At 53.7% G+C, this 24,195-nt stretch overlaps 1 long non-coding RNA gene and 1 pseudogene across 1 annotated transcript in view; one reads left to right on the forward strand and one right to left on the reverse strand.

Annotated features, from left to right (window-relative positions):
• Positions 1–24,195, forward strand: part of LOC112917876 (uncharacterized) — a 59,715-nt gene that overhangs the window by 27,716 nt on the left and 7,804 nt on the right. The window lies entirely within an intron of this gene.
• On the reverse strand, positions 14,181–14,603 carry LOC112918072 (ATP synthase F(0) complex subunit C2, mitochondrial pseudogene; annotated as a pseudogene).

Genomic DNA, 24,195 nt, shown 5'->3' on the forward strand with positions numbered 1-24,195 from the left:
TGAAATCAAGAGTCAGATGCCTAACCAACTGAGCCACCCTGGCGTCCCATCCAGTCATCCTTCCTTAACCAAACATTTTTTGCTCAACTTGAAGTGGTGAATTGCTTCTCACAAAGAAGATAGTGCTGATCCAGGTGGCAGAGTTTGTACTTTGACCTGGCTTTAAGATCTTAACAGAAGGGCTCTGATACTGAATGCTCTTTGTTGCTAGAAAATGCCTTGCTAGACTGTGTAGGTTCCCATTCACTCATTCATTCAAAAAACATATACAGAGGGCCAAATAATCCCAGTTAATAACAGTAGCTAACCTTTATTGAGGGCTTAATATGTGAGAAGCACTGCTCACATGCTTTACAAATAGTAACTCAGGTAATCCTCATTGTTGAAGATCCCCTCAGGCAGGAGCTATTATGACAGTTTTACAAATGAGCAAACTGAGAGACAGAGAGGGTAAGTAAGTTGCCCAAGGCCACACAGTCTTCTCATATACGGCCTCTTCTACCGTGCACAAGGCTCTCTGCCAGCTTTGAGTATGGGGAGCTGAGTATGACACAGGCCCTGCCCTTAAGTGGCTTATGAGTTCATGCAAGAGCAACGTGGAGCAAGGGACTGCAATACTCTGGTCTTCCTCTTGTGTTAGATGAAAAGACACATCAGAAAAGCCTGTTGGATGGCTCACTGATGACATCAGAAGAGTCACAGAGAAGGTGACTTTTCAGCTGAGTCTTAAAGGACTATCGCAAGGTCCATAAATCAGAAAAGATGGGGTTTGCTGTGGAGCACAGCTTTTGTAGAAGAGACAGATGATGCAAGGTGTGGAGTGGAAAAGGAATAACTTGCTAGAAGAACAGTGGAAAGTGCCAAGGGGTGGCTCACACAGTCACAAGGGAACACAGCAAGAAATGGGCTGAATATTAGATTGGGCCAAATCATAGAAGATCTAAAGGAATTGTATTTTTTAAAAAGATTTTATTTATTTATGTATTTGAGAGAGAGAGAGAGAGAGAGCACAAGCACAGGAAAGGGCAGAGGGAGAGGGAGAAGCAGGCTTTCTGCTGAGCAGGGAGCCTGACTCAGGGCACGATCCTAGGACCCTAGGATCATGACCTGTGCCAAAGGCAGACACTTAACTGAGCCACCCAGGTGCCCCAGGAACTGTATTTTATTTTGTGAGAAATGGAGAGTTAATGAAGGTTTTTAAACAGAGGAGTGGCGTTATGCCTGTGAGCAGTGGGAAAGGGGGATGGGTGAGGGAGAGAGTTAAAATAGGAAGCCAGGAATCAGCGAACCAGTTCCTGATTGGAATTAACCAGGCGAGAAATACACGGTCCCCCAAAAGAAGACATTGGCTGGAGGTGTATTTTAAGAAGCAGATCAACTGGACTTGATGGGTGAAAGCTTCTCCCTTGGGCCTTATGTAAATAGGCTGGCGTGAACCAGTCAACCACAGCAGGGAATCAAGGAGGAAGAGGTCCTTCATTCATCTGTTTCTTGGTTCAACAGGACCTGCACCAGGTAGTGAGATCTAGTGGCCAGTCAGATGGAAGCCAGCCCTCAGAGCCCACAGTGTCGTGGGCAGGCAGACGGGTAAACAGGCTGGTTACAATACAAAGGGGTGGGTGGGCCACCCACAGAGGCAAGTCTCTGAAGCCTGATGGTGAATATCTTGACTGCAGGCTTCACTGGCAGGACCCACCCTGAGGCCTGGCTGGTTTCCTTTCTGCCCCTCTGCTGGTCAAAGACCTGCCCCTGGGTTGTCCAGCCAGGACAGAGGCCACGAGTGGATATTTGGGGTTGGCAGGGCTGGAGCCCTGGAGAACAGCTCAAATGACAGCAGTGCAGAAATGGGGCACCCCACTGTGTGAGCCACATCAATGCCCATGGAGGAAGTCAGGAGCCAAATGCCAATAGGACTGGTTAGAAACCCCTAGTCCAAAGGGCCAGGGCTGGGGAGGCAGAGCCAAGAGTTTGGAATTGGGCAGATAGGAGGCAAAAACAAGCCAGAAGGGCTGGATGAAACCATAGGGGGTGGGGCTGGGGTGCTGTTTTCCCTGAAGGGCTGGTATGCCTGCCGCGCTTGGCTTCTGGGAGCTGCCGGAAAGGGTCGGAGGTAGGACACTAACCACGTGCCTTCCCTGCACCCTGCAGAGAAGTGACCCTGTCCCCCGTATGCATGCTTCCCTCCCCATCCCAGGTACCCCCCCCCCCCCCCAGTTCATCTGGGTGTGCTGTGGATTGGATCCTAAGGAACCAAGGTGGACTGTCTGTAATTGTTCGGCAGGAGGCAAGTGGAGGAAGAGAGCGGAGCCACTCGCACAGACAGCAGGGCCTGTGAGAGCCCTTCGTCCCCGACTGGCCCTCTCTAGTTGCCACTCTTTACAAAGAAAAAAAAAAGGAATGAACGTGGTCAGCAAAAGCCAGAGGCGGTGTTTAAGCTGTCAGTGCTGCTGAGCCAAGCGGACAGCGCCCGCCCGACCCTTTGGGACACCCACAGAATCCAGGGCCCCTCTCAGAACATTCAGGGCAGACGGACGAGGTCAGCCACGGGGCGAGGAGGTGGGTAGAGAAGGCAATCGGGGAAGTGAGAGACACTGCCAACAGCCAAGGGAGCGGCGAAGGGGAACAGCAGAGATGGGGGAAGGAGGGTGGAAGTGGAGGCCCTGTTTCCTGTCTGCCTCTCGTGGCTCTGCGTCTAGAAGCCTCGGTTTCCAAACACCCGCACCCGCAGCTGACGTGGCTCCTGGGCCAGGTGGTGGTGGAGGGGAAGGCCTGAGTGGGGAGACCCACCGGGGCGTCCTGAAGCCTGCCAGACCCGATGGGAGGTGGCCCCAGGTAGACCGGGACACCACCCAGGGAGGGAAGGGGACAGGGACGGAGAGGCGTGTACCAAGTCCTGGGATCGCTACAGGCTCCTCTGTGTTTGGCTGCACTTGCTGGATGGGCTTTTCATTTTATTAACTTTAATTTGTAACTGGGTCGATCAGCAATTGTTCTTCCTGGAGGGTGTAATTAGGATTATAAATAAAGCCAAGTGGAAGGCTTGGATGACCTACAGCTGTGTATTCTGTGCTGTAATGAGCCCAGGGGGGCCCCAGGCATCCTCCCCGGAGAACGCATTTTCCAACAATACGTATGTTGCTTCATGGGCTCCAGTGGAAAGCTGACGTCTCAGAGAATCCTCACACTTCTCGGAAGGAATCAAGTTGGCAACCTTGATCTTCTAGGGACCAATCAGCTTGGAGATTTACTGTAGGAGCCTTTTGAATTTAGAGCCTATAGCTCTAAGTCAATTCCAGAAGTCACATCTCCTGCAGCAAACCTTCCCGGGCCTTGTATGGGACCCTTTCCATCTGCCTGGTGGGGGCAGGACCCACAGCCCCTCAGACCCACCCCTTCCCTCCATGCCCACTGTCCAGGCTTTAGTTCAGGGCAAGTAGGTTTCTACCTACATTATTCCCCGATCCTCCTGGCTGCTCCCCATGCTCTCGATCTCATTTTCTCTAAAGCAATCTTACTAAAATGCAAATCTATCCTGGTCTTATGCCTGCCTGTAAGGCTTCCAGGAAAATTAAATGCCCCCTCTCCAGCATGGCACAAAGCTTTCCGCAGACTGGCCCATCGGACCCCCACACTCCTGCCATATCGCCCAAGGTGATCCAAAGCATGGCCAGTCCCTCACATCTCTGCACTTGGAATTCCCTCTTCTTTCAATATCCCTTTGCCGCTTTCCCAGGGAAAACTTCTAACCACCCTTTAAGGCCCAGTCCAAATAAGTCCTCCTCGAATGAGTCTCCTAAGCCACTCCTCCTCCGAACTGCCATGGACTTTTTACCTTCACCCCTCTCATTGCTGTCTCTTGCCCTTATATGTCTGCCTTTGCTTGGTCTAATACTGGTCCTCCACTGTCTTTTTTTTTTTTTTTTTTTAAGATTTTATTTATTCATGAAAGACAGAGAGAGAGAGAGAGAGAGAGAGGTAGAGAGGTAGAGACACAGGCAGAGGGAGAAGCAGGCTCCATGCAAGGAGCCTGATGTGGGACTCAATCCCAGGACTCCAGGATCACACCCTGGGCCAAAGGCAGGCGCTAAACCACTGAGCCACCCAGGGATTCCCCCTCCACTGTCTTAAATCGAGTGTTGTGTCCTTCTGGAATTATGGATGCATTTTGGGCAAGGATTCTTATCTCCGAGATTTTTTTTCAAGGTCCAGCCCACATAAGGACCCAATGAAGATGGTGCAAAAAAAATGTTCTAGGGGCGCCTGGGTGGCTCAGTAGGTTAAGCATCTGCCTTCGGCTCAGGTTGTGATCTCAGGGTCCTGGGATCCAGTTCCGTGTCAGGCTCTGTGCTCAGTGGGGAGTCTGCCCCGACCCCTCCCTTCACTCACACACTCTCTCAAATAAATAAATAAATAAATAAACAAACAAAATCCTTAAATTTAAAAAAATGTTATTTAATTTTTAACTCAATTACCTTAAGTTTGAATAGCCACATGTGGCTAGTGGCTACCATTGTGGACAGCACTGGTTTGGATCAAGCCAATTTAGAATAAAAGCCTAAACACACAACCTACCTGTGTCAGTCAGCCCCTCACAGCCACATCATAATCTTGGAAGAAAACAAATGCTAGTAATAATAATAATAATAATAATAATAATAATGGGTTCAATGTTATTTGGGTAGCTCAAACTGGGCAATATCACACGGTCATCATCTGGTCTGACTTCTGACCGTCCAAGGCCACATCATCTGTGTGCTCACTTAACACATGCTGGGACCAGAGGGATCTTGCCAGTAAGTGCCTTCTAAAGACTTGGACCATGAAAGCAACTAAGTGAGCTCCTCCTGGAACGGGCAGTGGTATTTTCCCAAGCAGGGGAGAATGCTTTGCCAGGTATCCTTGAGGTCTGAGGGACATGATCTTAATTTATCACGAAGGAGTCACTTGATGGCCCAGCCCTAAAAACTTCAGACCAGGATGGGAATAGGTACAGCTCGGCAGAAGTGCAAGTGCCAGGCCCCTGGGTTTCCTTCATTCCTGTTCCAACGGAAGAGTCTTTATTCTGCTGGTACTTTCACACCTCTTGGCAATTAGCAAGGAAGCTTCACCCTTTCTCTCCCGGCAGCTGCGTCCTTTGGAGCCAGGGGAGCCCAGAGCTCTCTGGTGACCGGCAACAGGATAGAGAGCAAGCTGACATGGGCTACTGGCAGCAAAAAAAGCAAAGTCGACTGGCCACATGCATTGCCTACCTCAGGTAGCAGCCCGCACTGGGGAGGAGGAGGTGCCCAGGACAGGAGCACTCAACCTCCCCTGGCCTTGGAAAGAAACGGTTTTATCTGGGGGTGGGGGTGGTGGCAGACAGGGGGATGGGGTGAGGCTGCCAGCGTGGCTGTAGCTCTGTTTAAAAACACTCTCACGGAATGGTGTGAACTAGCAAAAGGAAAATAATTACAGCATTTTAGCCAACAATACATCTGCTTAAACTCAGGTATAAATAGATCTTCAGCCCTCCTCCGCTGAGCACAGCCTCTCAAATCTCAACGGTGAGCTGCCACGTGGAGGGGCAGGGGAATGTCTTCTGGCAAGGCTAGGGGGCCCTCCCACCCCTGGAGCACTGCACCACCGTACAGCCCTGCTTGGTCTCCGGGGAGAGGAAAGGCCGAGGACAGGGAAGAGCAGCATTCCAAATCCCTCCATACTCATGCCTGTAACACCCTACAGCCGCTCTGTATGGGGCCTCGGTTGCGGGTTCTCAAAAGTGTTAAACAAGCTTATCGTATGACCCAGCAGTCCCCCTCCTGGGTACTAATGCACAGAAATGAAAAGCACAGGTCCCCACAAAGACTTATGCACAAATGTTCGTGGCAGCTTTATTCACCATAGCTGCCAGCTGGAAACAACCCAAATGTCTAAAAACAAGGGAGCTGATCAAGAAGCTAGGATTTATCCATACAGTGGAATATTACTCAGCAAGACAAAGGGAAGAGCCACCTGCAGACACAATGATATGAGTGAACCTCGAAATTACCATACAGACGGAAAAGACACACGAGTCCAAACTGTACGGTGATGTGTGTGAGACGGGCAAATCTGGTCTATGGGAATGGAAAGCTGATCCGTGGGTGCCCAGGCCCAGGGGAGGGGGTGAGTGGGAAGAGGACACAAGGGAACCTCTTAGGTTGATGGAAATGTTCTGTACTTGATTATTGTGTTAGGAACACAGCATGGACATTTATACCTCCCCAAACAGTACATCTAAAACGGGTACGTTTTATTGTATGTACATCAGACCTCCATAAAGTTGATGTGGCAAGTCCTTCCTTCCGAAGGGCCTGGATGAGGGGGCTGGAGCCTCCATGCTGACAGAAGCCAGCCGGCCCCTCCTACAAAGTGCAGACACACGCCTTTTCAGAAAGCCCAATCAAAGATCAGGGAAGTCTCCCTCGAGGCCTGGTGATACCACCAAGCTGGAAAAACAGCTCCCTGGCGGCCTGGAAAAGGTCCCTCTCTGGCCCTTGATCCTTAAAAGGCTGGAATTTCTGGCTGAACAAGAGGGCCTGGGCCCAGTCTCCGGGCAGGACGCCCAGCCACCCTCACGCAGGTGCCGGCTTGCTGCCCAAGCACAGGCCCTGCCCCCCCCCCCCCCCCCCCCCCCCCCCCCCCCCCGCCCCGGCAGGTCCCCACAGCTCTGTGGGGGGCAGAGCAGAGAGGCCACTCAATGCCAAGCCTTCCTATGCTCTGCCCCCACCACCTGTGACTGGCAAAGCCTCTGTATGCACAGCAGCTCTGGGGGGGGAGGGTCGGTGGGGGGGTTGGGGGAGGAGGAAGCAACAACCCAGCTCCTATCCAGCTCCCCAGCCAGGGAGCCCTGAAGTCACCTGAGACCTTTACTCTGAATGAGGATGGCTGAACAGCCCCCAGAGAGAGGCCGGGAGTTGGTGACAGGAGCCCTTAGCCCAGTGCCCTCTACCCCACACTAGACTCGGCTCCCAGGAGTTGCCTGCCCTGGGAGGGATTTTTAATGGGGTTGGTTCTGAACACTAGTTCACTGGGGCAGGGCCTATGAAACAAAGGGACTGTTTGCCCCTGTGGCTGGGTGGCTCTGGCGGGGGGGGGGTGGTTACTGCTGCTGCTGGCTTGGCAAAGGGCAACCCTGCCCCCCAGATGTGGGTATCGTCCTTGCCCACTGGCTGAGGCCTTTCTGACTGTGGGCTCCAGGGCCCTTTGGAGCCCAGCAAGCCCTCTGTGGGGTCACAGAGAGGGTTGGCCTGGGACCAGGTTCTGCTGCTGGCCGTGGGATCTGCTCTCCCAGACCACGAGGGGTCCTCATGAGCCCTAGGGGCCTCACCTCCTCCACTCTGTCTGGTTCTATCCATCTCTCTTTGTCTCTGGATTTGCTTCCCTTCCCCCCTTCCCTGTTACCACCTGCACCTGTTTTTCCTGGCTTGCTCCATCTCTCCAATCCACAGGCTGTGGATTCCCAGGGGTCCCCTCCCCTTACCTCCCAGGCAGCTGTTGGCCCTGGCCTGAAAGTGCAAAATGAGCTAGCTCTTCTTCTCCTCCTACCTGCCGCCCTGCCAGGGAGCCAGCCAGAGAGCCAATAGCCAGAGCACCAGGGGGTGCCCAGGGCTAGGGGCTTGAGAAGTGGGGGCTGTGCCCGGGTGTGACACCTGCCACACCCTGTGACCATGACTGGGAGCTGGCCACTCACCCTCTGCTCCTCGGTTTTCTCATCTATAAGATGAGAACATCTTCACTTTTATTATCTCAGCTCTGCCCACCAGCACGCACACAGACACACACAGACACACAAACACATACACTCCATGTTTTAAAAGTTTAGGACTATCAAATTACATTCATTTCATAATTATTAATTCAGGAGCCGATTTGATATGAAACAAAAGCAATCAGAGCTCCTGAGCTGCATGCCATGGTTTTGTTTCATATAAAACAGGGTCTTGAATTAGTAATTACTGAATAAATGTACATATATCATGTTCCCCATATAATTCCAGTAAAGAAACTTGACATTTTAGTTAAGCCTGTGTAGCCTTCACACAGATAAATGTTCTATTTCTGCTAGGCTTTTCAAAAGATAAAAAAGTCAGCCCTGGGTCTCTTCCTCCCCACTCTTTTCTGGTCTAGGAGTGGGATGGGGGAGCGGGGGAAGTGGGGAGCCAAGGACTGGTGATTGTTGAGACCCCTTGTGGTGCTGGGTTAGGAGGCCCGAGTGTGTCCCATCGGCTAACACCCTAGTCACCCATTAGGCACCAGTATCATTGGTCCCGCCTACCCAGACCAGGCCTCCCATCAGATACCAAAGAAAATGGCCAGCAGGATGAAGGCCTGGGCCCTAAGACCTGCCTCAGCACAAACCTCTCTGTTCCTCGCCTGCCTGCCCAACCCACAAGAATTGGGAGCAGAAGGGGCCAAGGTGGGGGTGTCTTAGGATTTTCCCAAGGGAAAGGGAACAGGTGTCTTGGCAAGGAGACTGCACTTGGGAATGGAGGCTGCTCTCCAGAACATCTCACGGGCTTTCAAACAAAAGTGCAGGTCAGCTGGTCCCCATAGGACCCCTGGAGAGACCTCTCCCGTTCCACAGAAAGCGAGCCCCAGGGCTATCACTCCCATGCCATTCTCTTTTCCAGTCCCATGCAATCGGTCAAAGGCCCTGAGCCAGACAGGGTAAGCTGCGTTTCCAGTCTTGGCCTCATCTAGCAACATCCAGATCTGCAGCCCCTCCTCCTAGCTCCCTTCCCCACTGAACACCCCACTCCAGTGTCTTACAGATGCTTCCGATTCAGTGAGCTCAGAGCAGCCCATGACTCCCTCTCTGGGAGCAGAGCTGTCCCTCTGGCTGGGCTCCCCAACCTTGCAGCTAGCCCCAAGTCACCCAGGCCCTGCCTCTGGCCACAGAGAATCCACCGTTCCTGATCCCCCTCCTGGCCCCTCCTCCAGACCTCTAGGCCAGGGCTCCAGACAGGAATAGAGGTTTCTCCCTCAGTGCTCTGCAACCTGCCCTCCCTACAGCCCTGCCCCCCCTTTGCTCCCCACCTCCTCAGCCCAGGCCCCCATCTAGCCCTCCTGGACCACGGTGGGGCCTCCCAGGGTCCCACCCACCCCCACACTGGAAGTAGAGGGGCCTCTGCACTTGGCTTCAGGCTGATCATTCACAGCCGTGGCCAGAACCTTCAGTGACTTCCTCATTCAAAGACTCAGCCTGTGTGGAAAGGAGGACGAAAGAAATGAAGGGTAACTCAAGTTCTCAGAGGGAAAGATGGGGAGCCATCCATCAGGTGCAGAGACGGGAAGTGACTGGCACAGGGTCACCCAGTAAGGCAGAAGCACACTGGCATGTTCTTGGGACAATAACACTCTCCTTCTGACCGCTCCCCTGTGTCCCCGCTTGACATGGTGTTCCAGTCACGCAGAGCTCAAATTTGCATGCTCTTTCACAGGTCTGCTTCCTTCCTCATGCAGTCAATGCCCTTCCTCTCTTCCCCCACCTCCACAGTCTTAGCCACCTGCCTGAGCCCAGATGAAATGCTGCCTCCTCCAGGAAGCCTTCCCTGAATGCCTATCCTGGCACACCCCTTTCATGTCACTCAGTATTCTCAGACTTAGGTTAGAATTAATCCCGTACGTGCCCCCTAGGAGGGGTGGGACTCATCTTACTCACCTCCATCGTCCAAGAGCACCCTGCATAGGACCTGGCCTGTCACAGGTGCTCCACAGGTATTTCCGGAAGGAATCATCATAATATTTATTGTTGTTATGAATGGCTGACGTTGACAGAGCCCTCACTTGAGTCAGCCACCGGGCTCAACATGCGAGTCACAGTACACGCATCTTCACCACAGCCCGGCTGACTAGCCCCATTTCACAGATGGGGAAACTGGGACTCAGTGGAAATAAGCAGCTGGCCCGGGCTCTCATGGCTGGAAGGTGGCAGATTTAGAATTCAGCCGCAGGCGTCGCCTAGATGCAGCCCTGTGACTCTTGTTCTCTGTGCTCTGCCTGCAGCCAAGATGACAGTGCACTGGGCCAGGTGGGAAGCTGGTCAGTGCCCAGGACTCCACTGGCCCCAGACGACCCTGCCAGCCCCGGTGACCCTTGTGGCCAAAGCCTGAGGGACAGAAACCCCTAGAGCGGTCACGACAGGCTCTACTCAGTCCTGCTTTGCCAATGACCCTGAGGGTTCAGAGCAGGCCCTGGATCCCCAGCCCAGCCGTCCGGCTGATGACAAGAGTTCCCTGCTGGCCCCCTGCCACAGGGACACAGAGTACCTTTGCACATAACCTCTCTTTGTCACCCCGTTGGTCACAGTGAATAGGTCAGGCCCAGGGCAAAATGGTAAGGTGGCAGAAGTTTGTCTTGGATGGCGTGTGCAGCCTCTGTTCTGTTCCCTTTCCACTTGGGGCTTCCTGCTGGCTGACCCCTCCCTGTACCTCAGGAGGGACGCAGGGGCTTAACCCTTTGCACCCGAGAGCAGCACCAAAGGACGGCAAAGGGGACTTCAGGCTTTTCGGGGAGACGTGCAGTGAAAGTGGGGCTTCTCCTTGCTCACAGAATCGGAACTGACCTGCAGCTAGTCCGATGACAGCCTGGGACCCTGTGTCCCCCCGGGGGTCCCTCCTCCACCACCATGGAGCTCAGCGGGGAAGATGCTTTCTCCCCTGTTTCCTCACTGGCTCGGAGACCTCCCAGGTAGGGGGGCTGGACAACCCCAGTCCTTGCTGCCACTCCTGTACCCCCAGGACCGGCCTGCTCCTGTTCCCCAATCCTGTGCGTGTGGCCCATGCTAGGACTGCATGGCACCGGCGCCTGGAACCGCTCCCCACTTGACAGACGTCAGAGGCTCAGAGGGGTCACAAGCCCGGTGTGTGAGCGGCTGGGAGTTGAACTTTGGTTCATGTGGCTGCCAAGCCCATGCAGCCTGGCTCCGGTGGCCTGTTAGCCTCAACTGCCCAACACAGTGTCCCCAGGGAGCAGAGGTCAGCTGGGGACAGGGGAGAAGGGGTGTCCCGCACTGTGCTTCCACTCCAGCCACAGGGTCAGCCTGCCGAGGGCGGCCCACCCCTGCCTCTGCGACCGTGACCCTGGGCAGCGTAACCAACCTAAACCTCCCTTCCCTCTTTTGTGAACTACGAGCTAAAAACACCTATTTCTCGAGATTCTTGTGAGGATTAAACAAGATAATCCAAGTTCAGTGCCGTGCACAGGAGCACCTGCTAGGTGCTCAAGGAAACCTCGCACTGGGCCTGTGCCCCTGGGTGGGGGTGGGGCAGGCTGGCGACAGTGACAGCAGGGCACCGGAACCCACAGGAAACTTCATCACAGAGACCAACAGCACATACATGGGAAGTAACAAAACAAGAAGAAAAAACCTTAAAATTTTGGCTGAGCAAAGGCAGCAGTATAATTACCGTCATTTATAAAAACTGCTTCCCATTAATGCCTAATTCCCGTGAAGCGCAACAATGATTATCTCATTAACTATGTGTCAGATTAACTTTGTTGTAGGTTTTATTTGATTAAAACAGTGAACTCTCAACACGTATGCTCATTCTTCATAGTCTGTGGTTTCTGGAGCACAGTGCTCTGTTGACATCTTTTTTTCTAAATTAGAAAGCATATTTCTGTGGAAGTGTCTTGTACAATCCAGTTATTTGGGGTCCCCAAGGTGGAGCAAGGTGGAGCAAGGTGGAGGGAGAGTTCCCAGTGCTTCCTACCAGCACCCACCTTTGGATAGCAGCACCCAACTTTGGATTTTCAAAGGCTGGTGAGGGAGGGTGAATTATGTGTTAATCTTTTAGAAGCTTGGCTTTTGTACCATTTGAATATTTTACTATGTGCATATGCATTATTTTATAGTAGCAGAGGTTGCTGGTTTGGTTTTTTCCCCCCCAATCCGTTGAAAACTCCAAAGTTGTAACATCCTGGATTCTGTTTCCCCCATGGGGAGGAAAGGCTGCTATCTGTCATACGCACTTAAGCGCCTGACAATTTTCTCATTTTCTGATAGGCGCTGCAGCACCCCCCCCCCCCCCCCCCCCCCCCCCCCCCCCCCGCTCCTCACCCCTACCTTAACAGAGAAAAGCTGCTGGCTGACAGCTCCCAGCTGCACAGGGAGATAGCTGAGAATTTCCAACAGGGAAGTGCCATGCCTTGCCAACTCTGGGGAGGACAGAATAATTGGTTGGAACCACAGACCTGGGCGATGGTGCACGGGGAGACGGTCCTGGTAGAAGGGTCCCTGGGGGTGGGCTGGGCATCTCCACGATGCCAGGCTAGAGGCATTGTAGCCAGGCCCCCAGGCCCTTCAGCGGCCCCTCTTACCTCCAGGAGCCCTGGAGTGTGCCACTGCCATGGGGGCGGGGAGAGTCTCCACAGCCCACACTAGAGCCCTGGGTCCCTCTCCTGGAGATCAGGTGGTGTGTGGGGAAGGTGGTTCAGGAGGAAAAGTCCATTCTAGCACTCAACTTCCATGGGGCAGGGAAGATGGGGCGGTGGCAGCAAAGACCCCCATTCTCATTATAGGAAAGAGAGGCCAGAGATCTGCAAGGGGGGACTCACATTGTCCCAATTCCCTAGAGTCTGTGCAGATGGAGATGGAGGGTGGGAGTGGCAGGGCTCTCAAGGACAGAGGCATCCTGGAGGATCTCGGGCAGGAGGACCTCAGAGAGAGGAGCCCCTGACAGGGGGAGATGAGGGCAATTGCATGTTCTTTCCCCTCCTGATCAGAATCCTATATCCCTGGTATAGATTCCCGCCAGCCCAGGGCTCCTGGAGACCGTCCTTCTCCAGCCCCAGCCTCACTCTCTGTGGTCTGACTGCTTTGCCTTTGGCCATTGGATCTAATGCTCAGGGCAGCGCCATCCAGCAGAAATAGAATGCTGGCACGTAGATAATTCTAAAGTTGTCTACAGCCACATTTTTAAAAATGCGAAGAAACAGGTAAAATTCATTTTAGGAATATATTTTGCCTAATCCAACACCTCTAGAATATTATCATTTCAACATGTAATCAACATAAAAATGAATGAGATCTTTTACACCCTTTTTCTGTACTGAGTCTTTGAAAGCCGGTCTGCAGCTCACTCTTGCAGCACCTCCTGGTTTGGATTAGATCCCTCCTCAGGGCCCAGCAGCCACAGGTGGCTTGTGGCTGCCATATTGGGCAGCACAGGCCCCAGGCTTTCCTTGTGCCCTGTGATTCCCCAAACAGGGAGTCCTCCTCACAGGCCCCAGTCCAGACTGCTTTACCTTTCCCCAGGGCAGGAGCAAGACAGCTTTTGAGGCTGGGTGCTCCTCTATCACCTGCCCTATCTGGGCCCTAGTTACGTCCTCTGTCAGGAGAGAGGTTTCCACTAGAATTGTGATTTCAAGCATTGGAACCTGTTTTTCCAAGGAAATTTCACACAGAAGCCCAACGTATACATCAGAGAGAGTTGACCCTGTTTAAAGAGAATGAGAGCTTGGGCCTGGCCTCCTGCAGCCCCGGCCCTAGAGGTAACTCACAGGCCAAGCCCCAGAGGACCAAGCAGGGAAACCCTGCATCAACGCTCCATCCAGAGCTCACATTTCAACAGCATTTTCTGAACATTAGAGTGACACTATAGGTGGTTCATGGACCCAGATCTGTAGTAAAAGTATGAAAATGCACGTGGAAAATGCCTCCATTTCAAGTTCAAGGCCTCCACAGAAGGGGGAGGAAGGATATAAGCTAGGGATGGCACTTGGGTTCTATTGTCAACATTTAACTTTTTGACCAGAGGAGACCTAAAGAAAATATGGCACGATGTTAACATTTGTTCAAGCTTAGGGTTGGGTGTGTGGCTTTCTGCTCTTCTCTGTATGTTTGAAAGATTTTATAATTTAAATTTACTTAAAACTTTAAAAAGGGTAAATATATATCATCTGATGTCACTTTAAGCAAAGAATTATTTTAAAAAATAGTGAAGTAGGGGCATCTGAGTGGCTCAGTTGGTTAAGCATTTCTTTTTTTAATTTATTTTTTATTTATTTATTTTTCTTATTAATACAGTATTTGTCTTCCCTCTGTCAAACCCTGAGCCAACCACTTTCCCCAGGCTGCCTGGGGAGATATAGGAAAAGGAACATACAGGGCAGACAAGACATGGGAGGAAGACCTATGGGAAGTGGAGACAACTCCTTCACATGGCGAAGAGGATGAGAAAGGCCAGCATCAGGCAAAAGAGTCCCATGGCCTCTGAGAGGGCAAAGCCCAGGATGGCGTAGGAGAAGAGCTGTTGCTTCAGAGAGGGATTCCTGGCATAACCAATGATGAGGCTCCCAAACACAGTCCCAATTCCAGCCCCAGAGCCAGCCACCCGTACAGTGGCAGTCCCAGCCCCAATGAACTTGGCTGCTGTGTCAACGTCCCTTGAAATGGCGCTGGTTCGGAAGCTGCGGCTAGGAATAAGTGAGGTCAGGGGACATGGGGCTGCCAAGCTGCTGAGGCTCTCATCTGTCAGTGTCTCCGGTGGTTTTAGCACCACTGCAGACAGTGATCAGCTCAACAGCTGAGAGGTGCTCCGGACCAAGGAGGTGGAGACGAACTTTGCACAGGTGTACATTTTCAGGGGGTGAGGGGCTGTAGCAGGAGAGCTGCTCCCAGTGCAGAGACAGCAGAGAGGGGCCTCTTTTTGTTGTTGTTGTTGTTGTTTTAAGATTTTATTTATTCATTCATGAGAGACACAGAGACACAGGCTAGACGCTAGGGAAGGTTAGGAGACTTGCCAAGGTCACCTTGCTGGGCTGGCCACGGCAGGAGGTAGAAAGCTGTAGGAGGGCAGCCCGCACCAGGTCCAGTGGGGTTATTTCATCCCAGCAAACAGGTCTTGCTGGTTTGCCATTTGGAGAGTTTGGCCCCAATTCCCATGACCTGGTTAAATGGTAACTTGTCTTTGGTTGTGTGAGAGGAACAGGGAAGGAGCAGACAGCTGTGATGAGGAGCGGTGTGAGACTCAGCCAGCCCTGGGTTCTGGACTGCAAGTGAAGCTTAAGTTTCTTTATTTTTTCTTCTCTTCTGGACTCTCCCCCTTTCACAAATCTTTCTGGGCAGATGAGTAAGGGCAAGGAGCAGTGGCGATGGTAATAACAGAGTTCCACAGCCATCAAGGGCCTTTCATTGGGAGATTGTTTAGCTAAGAAATGCTGTGCCCATTTTACAGAAAGAACCACAGAGGCCGAGAGGAGTGAGGTCACTCTGAGTCACTGGCCTTCCTGGCCTAACTCAGGCCTGGCTGCAGGGGGCCAAGCTGAAGAGCCAGAGCAGGCCAGGGTGGGGGCACATGCTTCACCTTACAATCTCTGGTTCTTCCAACAGAGTCGAATATCCTTGTTGGCCTTTGATCCTCAATTGTGTGGTCAGAGGGTGGGGGCCACCCTCCTCCCTTTGTTCAGCACCTGCCTCATTACAGAGCTGGGCACATGGGATCTCATCTGTCCCCACAACAGCCTTCTTTGCAGGCAAGGCCGGTTTTACAGACCAGGAAACTGAGAGTCAGCGAGATTAGGGCCCTTGTTCAAAGTGTCACAGCTGGTCAGCCCGAGGGAGACCAGGCCTCCAGACGCCAGCCTGGGACCCAGGCTTGCCTGTGGTTCCCAGGCTTGTGCCAGGCCTGCCCCTACTTCTGGCAGAAGGACCCCAGGACATAACAGCTCTGGTCTGAGGGTTCAGCTGACGTGGGCTAAACTAAGGACCTGCAAAGATTTGTCTTGGAATGGACAGTCGCTGGGAGAGTAAGGATCCTGAGGAGCCCTTCATTTTGCCCTTTCAGGTGAGGTCAGCCTGCCCCGGCCCTGAGATGGCCCGTCTGCTCACTAGCAGGGCCTCAGAGTGGCTGAGCCCATTGTCATCAGCTTGGCCATTTCTCAGGTGGCAGGGTCTCACCTGTCACCATGTGCTCACTTGGTGTCAACACTCTGGTGAGAGGAAAGGAGGACCTCCACCCCCAGCCCACAACTCCAGGCAGGCAGAAAGACTTTTCTTCAGCTTTTGGAGACCTTGGGGAGAGAGTAGCCCACCCACCCTTCAGACTGTCTGTGGGAACCCCGGGGTGCCCCAGGGTGGGCAGTGCTCCGTAGTCAGAGATTGCATGCAACACAAGACAGGCCGGGGTCATCCGGTCTCCGTGGAGTAGTAGCCGTGACTCCCTTTCCTTCCTGGTACCCTGGATAAGACACTACCTTCCTTGACGGGTCCTACACAAATGCGTTGGCCGGATGTATGTGAAAGAGCCTTCCAGAAGCTCCAGGACCTCCCTGGGAGGGAGCATAGCGTCCTCATCCTGGGCAGCTGGCTCCTGCTCCATCCAGGCTACTGGATGCCATGCTGGGGCCAGAGGTTCTCGAGTGAGGAATCTGTGGAGGTCGGTGAGAGGCGGGAGCCAGGGTCACAGGGAGGGCTGGCCAAGGCCAGCCGCCCACTGCAGGCCACAGCTGAGGCTCTCCCCACACTGAAGGCTTAGTTTTCTCCTGCAGAGCCATGCTGTGTAAATCAGTGCTTGGGTTGAGCAGACTCAAGTCAAAGAGTCCAGCATTGAGCCCCTTCAGATGTCTGAAGGCCTGGGCCAGCGTGGAGCATCACTTGGCCAGTTCTGGGAGCCTCACTGAGGCTGGAGCAGTTGGCCCAAATGAACTGGGCTCTTCCCCAAATGTGTTCTGGGAGCAGGTGCTAGACCTCATGCCCCAATGGTGGGGCCCACCTTCCCACAGGGAGGAGGCTGAAGGAAAGCCCATTACTTGGTTTGGGAAGAGTTAGCCTCCTGTCACATGCCTCCAACTTTTGACCCGATTCCTGTCTCCCTGAGGGAAAGCCAGACTGGGAAAGGGTGTGGCTGGTGTCCCAGAGGCCTCTGTCCAGCTGATGTCCCCTGATGGAGTCAGGCAGCTCCCTTGTGCTGAGAGAGAGTATGTCTCAAATGGGCACCAAGTTCTCCTTCCAGGCGGATGGCAGTGTCTTGTTCCTCTATCCCAAAAGGGGCTTTGGATCTCCCCAGGCCTTCAGACCTCCGGCTTCCGGGCGCCTGTCTCCTCCAGGGTGCCCCCGTGGATGACTCTGCACCCTTGGGATACTAGGCAGGGCCGCCCTTACAGAACCAGTTTGAAGCCAAATAGTGTCACGTCATAGTCCATCTGAGCAGGAGGCCACAGCAGGTGAACACAAGTTAGTTCAAGGCCGTGAGTGTCCATAGGGACCCAGGGGCAGACCATGGCACATGTCCAGCAAGCTCCTTCCTGTCGTCTCCTGGGTACGCAGCCTGGCAAAGTGACCCCAAGGGCTCCCTTCTCCCCCTGTGGCCCACCGGCTGGGTCCCTCACCCTGGGGAGTGAAGTAGGGGGAACAGAATGAGCGGCTACAGCCTTCCTACTATTCGATCTGAGTGGCTGTCTAGAACTCACGGAAGCCTTCTGAGAAGCTCGGTGGGAGGTCCGCCCTCCTCCAAAGGGAGGTAAGTGCCCCCAAGTACAGGTGTCTGGGGGGAAGCTGAGGAAAGCCTTGCAGAACTGGAGTCCAGAGGCTGAGCCTCTGCTTGGGACAGGCCCCGGCCCTTCTCTTGAAGATGGGAAGCCTGAGGCAGGTCCAGCCCTGGGGGGATGGCCAGGGAAGGGAAGACCTGGTGGTGGAGGTGAGCCGGATGGGCGGCGAGCTCTGTGGGCCTCTTCCTAGAATGGCCCTCACCTTGTGTGCTGGGTCGGGGTGACTAGGTTGGGGGCACTGCCAGAGAACAGTCGGCACCCCTGGCCAGAGCCTGGGAAAGGAAATGGCCGAGGGACATGCCATCCGGCCCCTGCAAAGAGCTTCAGAGGAGGAGGCAGCAAAGAGGAAGCCCCCATGGCCTCTTCCAGCACCCCCACTGCCTGCACCCCCACGGGGGGTGAGCTCCAACCCACCCTTCCCCGGCTCCCTGCAGCTCCCACCCTCTCCTGCCCTGTGCCCCTGATTCCTGGTGTTCTGCACAGCCATCCGTGTTCCTCCCACTGGGTGAAGAACAGAGGTGGCTCTACCCCAGCAGAGGGACCCTCATCTGTGTCCTGACGCCCTCATAACTCAGCGATGATGGGGCCAGTCACACCTACTCCCTGGACCCCTGCAGCCACATCTGTGAGCCCAGGGCATGAGACCAGAACAGCCCTGAGCCAGCATCCAGGCCAACTGTTGCCCCCACTACATGGCTTCCCTAACCAGATGGCACCCCCCCATCCTCCCCTCACGCAGGGGGAGCTGATGAATAATTGTGTCTTTTCCTCCCCAATTCACAGGCTCCTCTCCACGATCCCACATCAAGGGGTCTGCCAGTCAGGGGGCTCCCCTGGAAACAACCTAAAGCTGCCATTCACCATTGGAGTAGCTTTTTACAGTGTACCACGCAGCCATATATTATCTGTGATTTTGTGTAATCTTCACTGCAAGGTAAATATTGTTAGCTCTGTTTTATAGATGGGGAGAGTGAGTCTCAGACAAGCCTGTGGCTTGCTCAAAGTCACCTGGCAAGTCAGGGGCAGGGCATGGGGCCCGGGACTGGGGCAGGCCCGCCCCACATCCCATAGAGCACCCCCCCAGCAACCCCCCCCCCCCCCCCGCCCGCCCGTCAGGGTCGCCCTCCTCCGTGGGGCCGCAGCATGAACACCCAGGCGTCTCCATTCAGGGCCTGGCTCTGCAGACAGCTGAGCCTGGTGATGTCAGCGTTGCCATGGAAACCCTTCCCCGGGCGTCGGGCAGGACCAGCCTCCCCGGCACAGTTTCCCTTTGTGTGGACTTTGCAATGCGTTGCCAAGGCAGTGGGGCCTGCTGGGCGGGTTGGCAAGGGGTGGGGAAAGCAGACAAAAACCCACACCGCATCCCAGCAACCAGCAGCTCACAACAGGGAGCGCCGAGCCCTTGGGAGGGAGGGGCTGCAGGCCGGGCTGTGAGGGGGCGGGGAGACCGCGCCCCCCTGCGCCGGATCCGGGCGCGGAAATAGCCTCTGAGCATCTTCAGTGCTCTGGTGGGGGTCCTGCCACCCCAGCGTCACCTGGGCGGGGGGCTTAGGCACCAGGCGGGACCAGGCCCTCCGCAGACCCGCTTGGCAGGGGTTGGGGAGGAGCCCCAAGTCCCCAAGGCAATCTGGATGTGCAGTCAGCTCTGAGAACCACCCTTTAGGAGAGAACGCGCTTTATTGAGCACCTTTTCCCTCATTTATCTTGCATAATCCTCTCAGCCACCCTGAGAGGGAGAGGTGAGCAGAGGAAAGAAGTTTGTTCCGGTTTTTGGGTTTTGTTTTTAATCCACATTGCACAGGGGAAGACACTATCACTCAGAGAGGTTAAGGCCCCTGCTTGCCCACGGTCACCGAGCTTGGAGGCAGCAGGGTCTAGATTCACACCCAGGGGCCCCAGGCCCTCCCCGGGCAGGCCTCCACCCACAGGGGCCAGGGGCCGGCAGCCCTTCCTTCCTCCTGCTGCCTTTCGGGAAGCATCCTAAGGTATGTCTAGAGAGCGGGCTAACTCTGTCCCAAGGCTCCCGCGGCTCCCAGATCCGAGAGGGGCTTGAGCCAGGGGAGCCCAGCGGGGCCGGGCCTCCGCGTCTGCACTGCGGCCGCCTGCCCAGCCCCGGGAGGAAACCCTGCCCTTCCCCTGCCTGGCCCTCCCGCCAGGCCCTCCTCCCAGCAGCCTGCCAGGGCCTCCTGGCTCTCTGGAAAGGCTCCTGAACTCCCCGGTCCCTCCCCTCGCCCCGGGGTAGGTGGCTGCTGACCCAGTGCACACAGAGATGCCCCGATTCTTGGAAGTCTCCAGAAAAGAAACTCGGCGACCTTTGCTGGCCTGGCTGAGCCTCACAGTGTACAGCTGACTGTCCTCCTACGTCCAACCCCCACACCTCCTGCTCTCTTTGAAGATCGGTCTCCTTTTGCTTAACACCCTCTCAGGGCACTCAGAGGGGAGGTCTCCACACTTTGGTCCTGGGGGTCTATTCTGCTCGTGACCCTGGGAGGAGGCCGAGATCCTGGCTGACAGCACAGCCCTCTGTCCTCTTCCTCCTCTCAACCTGCATCTTCCTTATTAAAGCTCGACAAAAGCCCAGTGATGTCAAGTGAGGGCTGATGCGGGCCAGGGATGCCAGGAGTGGTTGGGCGGTGAGTGGCCATGGGCCGTCTCAGCCAGGTGCTGGGCCCCACTGAAGCCAGCCAGTGTTCCGGCCCCAAGCGTGACCAGGCTCTGCCTGCCACTCTTTCATTGAACAAGTATTTCCTGAAGTCTCTGCTATGTACAAGGAAGGATAAAAAAAAAAAAAAAAAAAAAAAAAAGTCTCCAAACCAGAGGATAGAAGGATAGAGAGATAAAAACAACCCCAGATACCTGCAATCCTTGCCCCCATAGAGGAACACAATATAGTTGGATTTCACATTTAACATCACTTGGGGATGGAAAGGCAAGATACCTCCAAATACTAACCTTGGTCCTCTCTAGTTGGTGGCATCGTGGGTGACTTTTATTTATTCACTTATTTAAAGATTTTATTCATTTAATCTGTGAGAGACACGGAGAGAGGCAGAGACATAGGCAGAAGCAGACTCCCTGTGGAAAGCCCAATGCAGGACTCGATCCCAGGACCCAGGGATCACGCCCTGAGTCGAAGGCACATGCTCACCCACTGAGCCACTCAGGCATCCCATTAAATACCTCTGCTTAAACCTTGTAAGGTCTAAGTTCTGCAAGCAGAGTTGCCCTGGGTAAACATGAGTGTTTCTCGGGATCCTCTTAGGAACATGTCATTGACAATGTCTGGGCTGGAAGATGGGTCAGAGGTCAGCTGGTTCATCCTTTCTCCCCAAAAGGGCAACCCAGACAAGTCAGTAAGGTTCCCTAGCCCTCCATCTGCAGGGTGGGTGAGGCTGCCGAGCTGAGTCCATGCCAAGGGGACCTGGAGACTCTGACCCCAGCCAGGGAGTGCAGAGTGACCCAGGCATCAGGGGGCGATGAGTGGGTACCCCCCCACACACCAGGCTTTTAGCCCCAGCCCTAGCCTGCCAGCCTGGGCCAGTAGAGGGGAGAATTGGGGTACAGCTTTCCTAAAGGGGACAGACTCTAATGTAACCTGGCCTCTTGGAACTTCAGCTTACTCATCTGTAAATGGGAATAGCAGTGCCTCTTGCATAAGCTGCTGGGGAAATTTAAAAAACGGGCCTGTGGGGCCAGCACATAGTAGGTACTCAATAAAGCACTGCTGACCCCGTGCATGAACACACACGCTGGCTACTCTCCCTTATTGGGCGGAAACCACCCCCCATCGTGACTTCAGAGTTGTGAAGCGTCCCGTCCCATCTTTATCATTCAGGTGAGAAGCTTTCTCTGCTCCTCAAATTCTCCAGCAGGGGCTGTAGCAGCCATGATGTCTGGCTCTCTGCAACATCTCCCAGCGCCCTGGGGCCCAGGCAGCCCCTGTTGGAACTGCCACGTCCAGTCCCACCACACCCCAAACGGCAGCCACAGGAATGAAAAGGATTATGGCTGTTCTGTGGGAAACTGAAACACACACACACACACACACACACACACACACACACACACAAAACCTGGGAGGGCCAAAAGATCCATCTGCAGTCTACAATCTATGTTCTAAATTTTAGCATTGATCTTGCTAAAATAACACCTTTACATGTTATGAGGGCCTCTCTGGGAGATGATTTCCTCCAAAGGGGAGACCATCCTAAAGGGGAATCTCAGGCCCTGTGGCAGCCCCTGGATCACACTGGGCATTTGTATGTCCTGTGCTGACCAACCCTGTCTCACTGCCATGAACTTTCAGTCACCAGTGGGTTTGAGATTCCTGGCAACTGTCTCAGGAATGACGTTGTTGCCAGCCAATCAGGTGGGGGCCTCTCTGGAAACAGGTTGTCAGCGGCATCCTGCACTTGTAGAGGGTCCTTTGTACAGCTATTGGCTTGGGACTTGGGAGAGGGGGGTGTTCCAGAAACACCCCCTTTCCCAAACTACATCAGATTAGGGTTTCCACTGCTCTTCCTTTCAATAATCCCTGCATTTGATTACCTAACTGCCCATGAACCAGGCCAGGCAGAGGTGATCACCATCCCTATTGCAAGTGAACAAACCAAAGCCCAAAGAATAACTTAGCAGAGGTCACCAAGGAACTAAAGTCGAGCCCTAAGCCCTAGGACCACGTGATAGCAGATTTCCCAAACACTATGTCTTGTCATACCTCCCTCAGGAGACTTTGTGGGATTTCTTTCCCTTTGTAAATTTTATTCTGTAACCATTACACAAAGCCCATGGCAATGACCATGACAAGGACCCCCAAAGACCCAAAGATAGTCTGTAGCCCACGGCATCATTCTCTAGTATCTCCACACGCTTCTTTCCAATCATTATTCATAGGACAGTCCTAGTTCATCGCCTGTGAAATACACATTTTGCACATTTCTAAAAGACAAATGCGTTTTGCAACTGATGTATACACATAATGTGCTTGTGTCTTCTTTTCCCACCAAAAGAAAAAAAACCAAAAAGCTCCTGGTAAATCTCCTGTGTCATAGAATCCAGGAAGGTCATTTTGCAGAGACAGAGTAAAATCATCAGTGTGGTCTGCCTCCCACTCTCCTCACTTCCCTTGAGATCCCTCAGCATCAGCAAAGGTTAAGGACAACCAGCCCCGACTGGGTGAGACCCAGAGTTTTCTAATCCCTTCCAGCTGGCCACCCCCACGCAGGACACTTGGGCAATGCGACTAAGTTCAATATAAATCAAAACAGCAGTAGGACGTATGTAAGGCCCTGCTCTGTAAATTCCAAGGGGGCAAAGGGAAGGAAGGAAGCTGGTGTTTAGCGAGCACCTACCAGGTGACAGCCCTTTACTGGGGAACTGGAGGAATGAGGGCTTCTGGTCCCAGATTGGCAAGGAGGGGATGGTCAGGGCGGGGAACGTTTCCAGTTGAATAAGGAATAGCCCAACCTATAGCTTTTCTGACCCTTGGGAATTAGTAAACCAGGGTAAGGTTTTTTTTTTTTTCTTTCCACAAAGCATCTTTAAATTGAACGTGTCTTATTAAGCTGCTTGTTTTCAGACGTGTCAAGTTACTGGCAGGCACCACCTGTGCCTCACATGTCCTCGGTCTGAAATGATGAGCCTCAGTATCACCTGGAGGGTTGGTTAAACCACAGATTGCTGGGCCCCACCCCAGAGGTGCTGAGTCAGTAGTTTTAGGGTGGGGTTTGGGAATTTGCATTTCTAACGAGCTTCCCGGGATGCTCAGGCTACTGGTCTGTGTGAGGATTACTTGGAGCTCTTAAAAAATGCTGGTGCCTGGACTCTCCCCCAGAACTCTGATTTAACTGGTCTGGGTGCAACCTGGGAGCAGCCTGGGCATCAGGGTTGTCAAAGCCTCCAGGTGATTCTAAAGTCCCGACAAGATTGAGAAGCACCAGCTTAATGAGAAAAACCACCAGGCATAATTAAGGTTCCTCAGCTCTGCAGGTTTCCTAAGATTTCATGGACACCCTCCTCACTTTTCTCGAATTGGGGCATGCCAGGCAGCAGGTGTCTGAGGGCCAGAGGGGAGCTGGGCCGTGCAAACCATGTTTCCATACTTGTACCTTTGAAAACACGTAAACTGTTTGCTAATGCTGGAAAAAATGTGTAAGCCTATTACCGATGTTTAAATTAGGAGATGTCATAAAACCAAGCTTTCTGGTTCCTCTGGGCAAGCATCTGGGCATGTGACAATGTCTAGCCGGAGCGGGCTTAGGCCTACACTTGCCAGCTGGCCCCAGTTCCCATCACTTCCTGGTGCATTAGCTCTGCTTGGCCTAAGCCGCTCGGTGATTTAGCTCCGGAGAGCCGTTTACACCCATCCCCTGTTAGTGGGCAGGTGTGAACGGACAGGTGATGTGCCAGTGGGAACTCAGATTGATGTCTTCAACCAGAGACAGGAGACCTGGGAAAGGAAGTCTGTGGCGTGACCCAAGGTCACCTGGCTGGTTCCTCAGCCTCCCTGCACACCTGGGCCCCTCGAGTCAGGCTGCCCCCTGCACCCCCAGCCCCAGCCCTACTCTTTCCTCTGCCAGTTGCCATGCCTTGGGGCCCTGAAGCATCCTGGACGACTTGACCCTTCACCAGTTCTGTGACTTTGGACAAGTTACTTGGTCTCTCTGAGCTGTTGTCAAATGGAGG

This window comes from Vulpes vulpes, chromosome 2 (genome assembly GCF_048418805.1).
Source record: "Vulpes vulpes isolate BD-2025 chromosome 2, VulVul3, whole genome shotgun sequence".
Taxonomy (NCBI): domain Eukaryota; kingdom Metazoa; phylum Chordata; class Mammalia; order Carnivora; family Canidae; genus Vulpes; species Vulpes vulpes.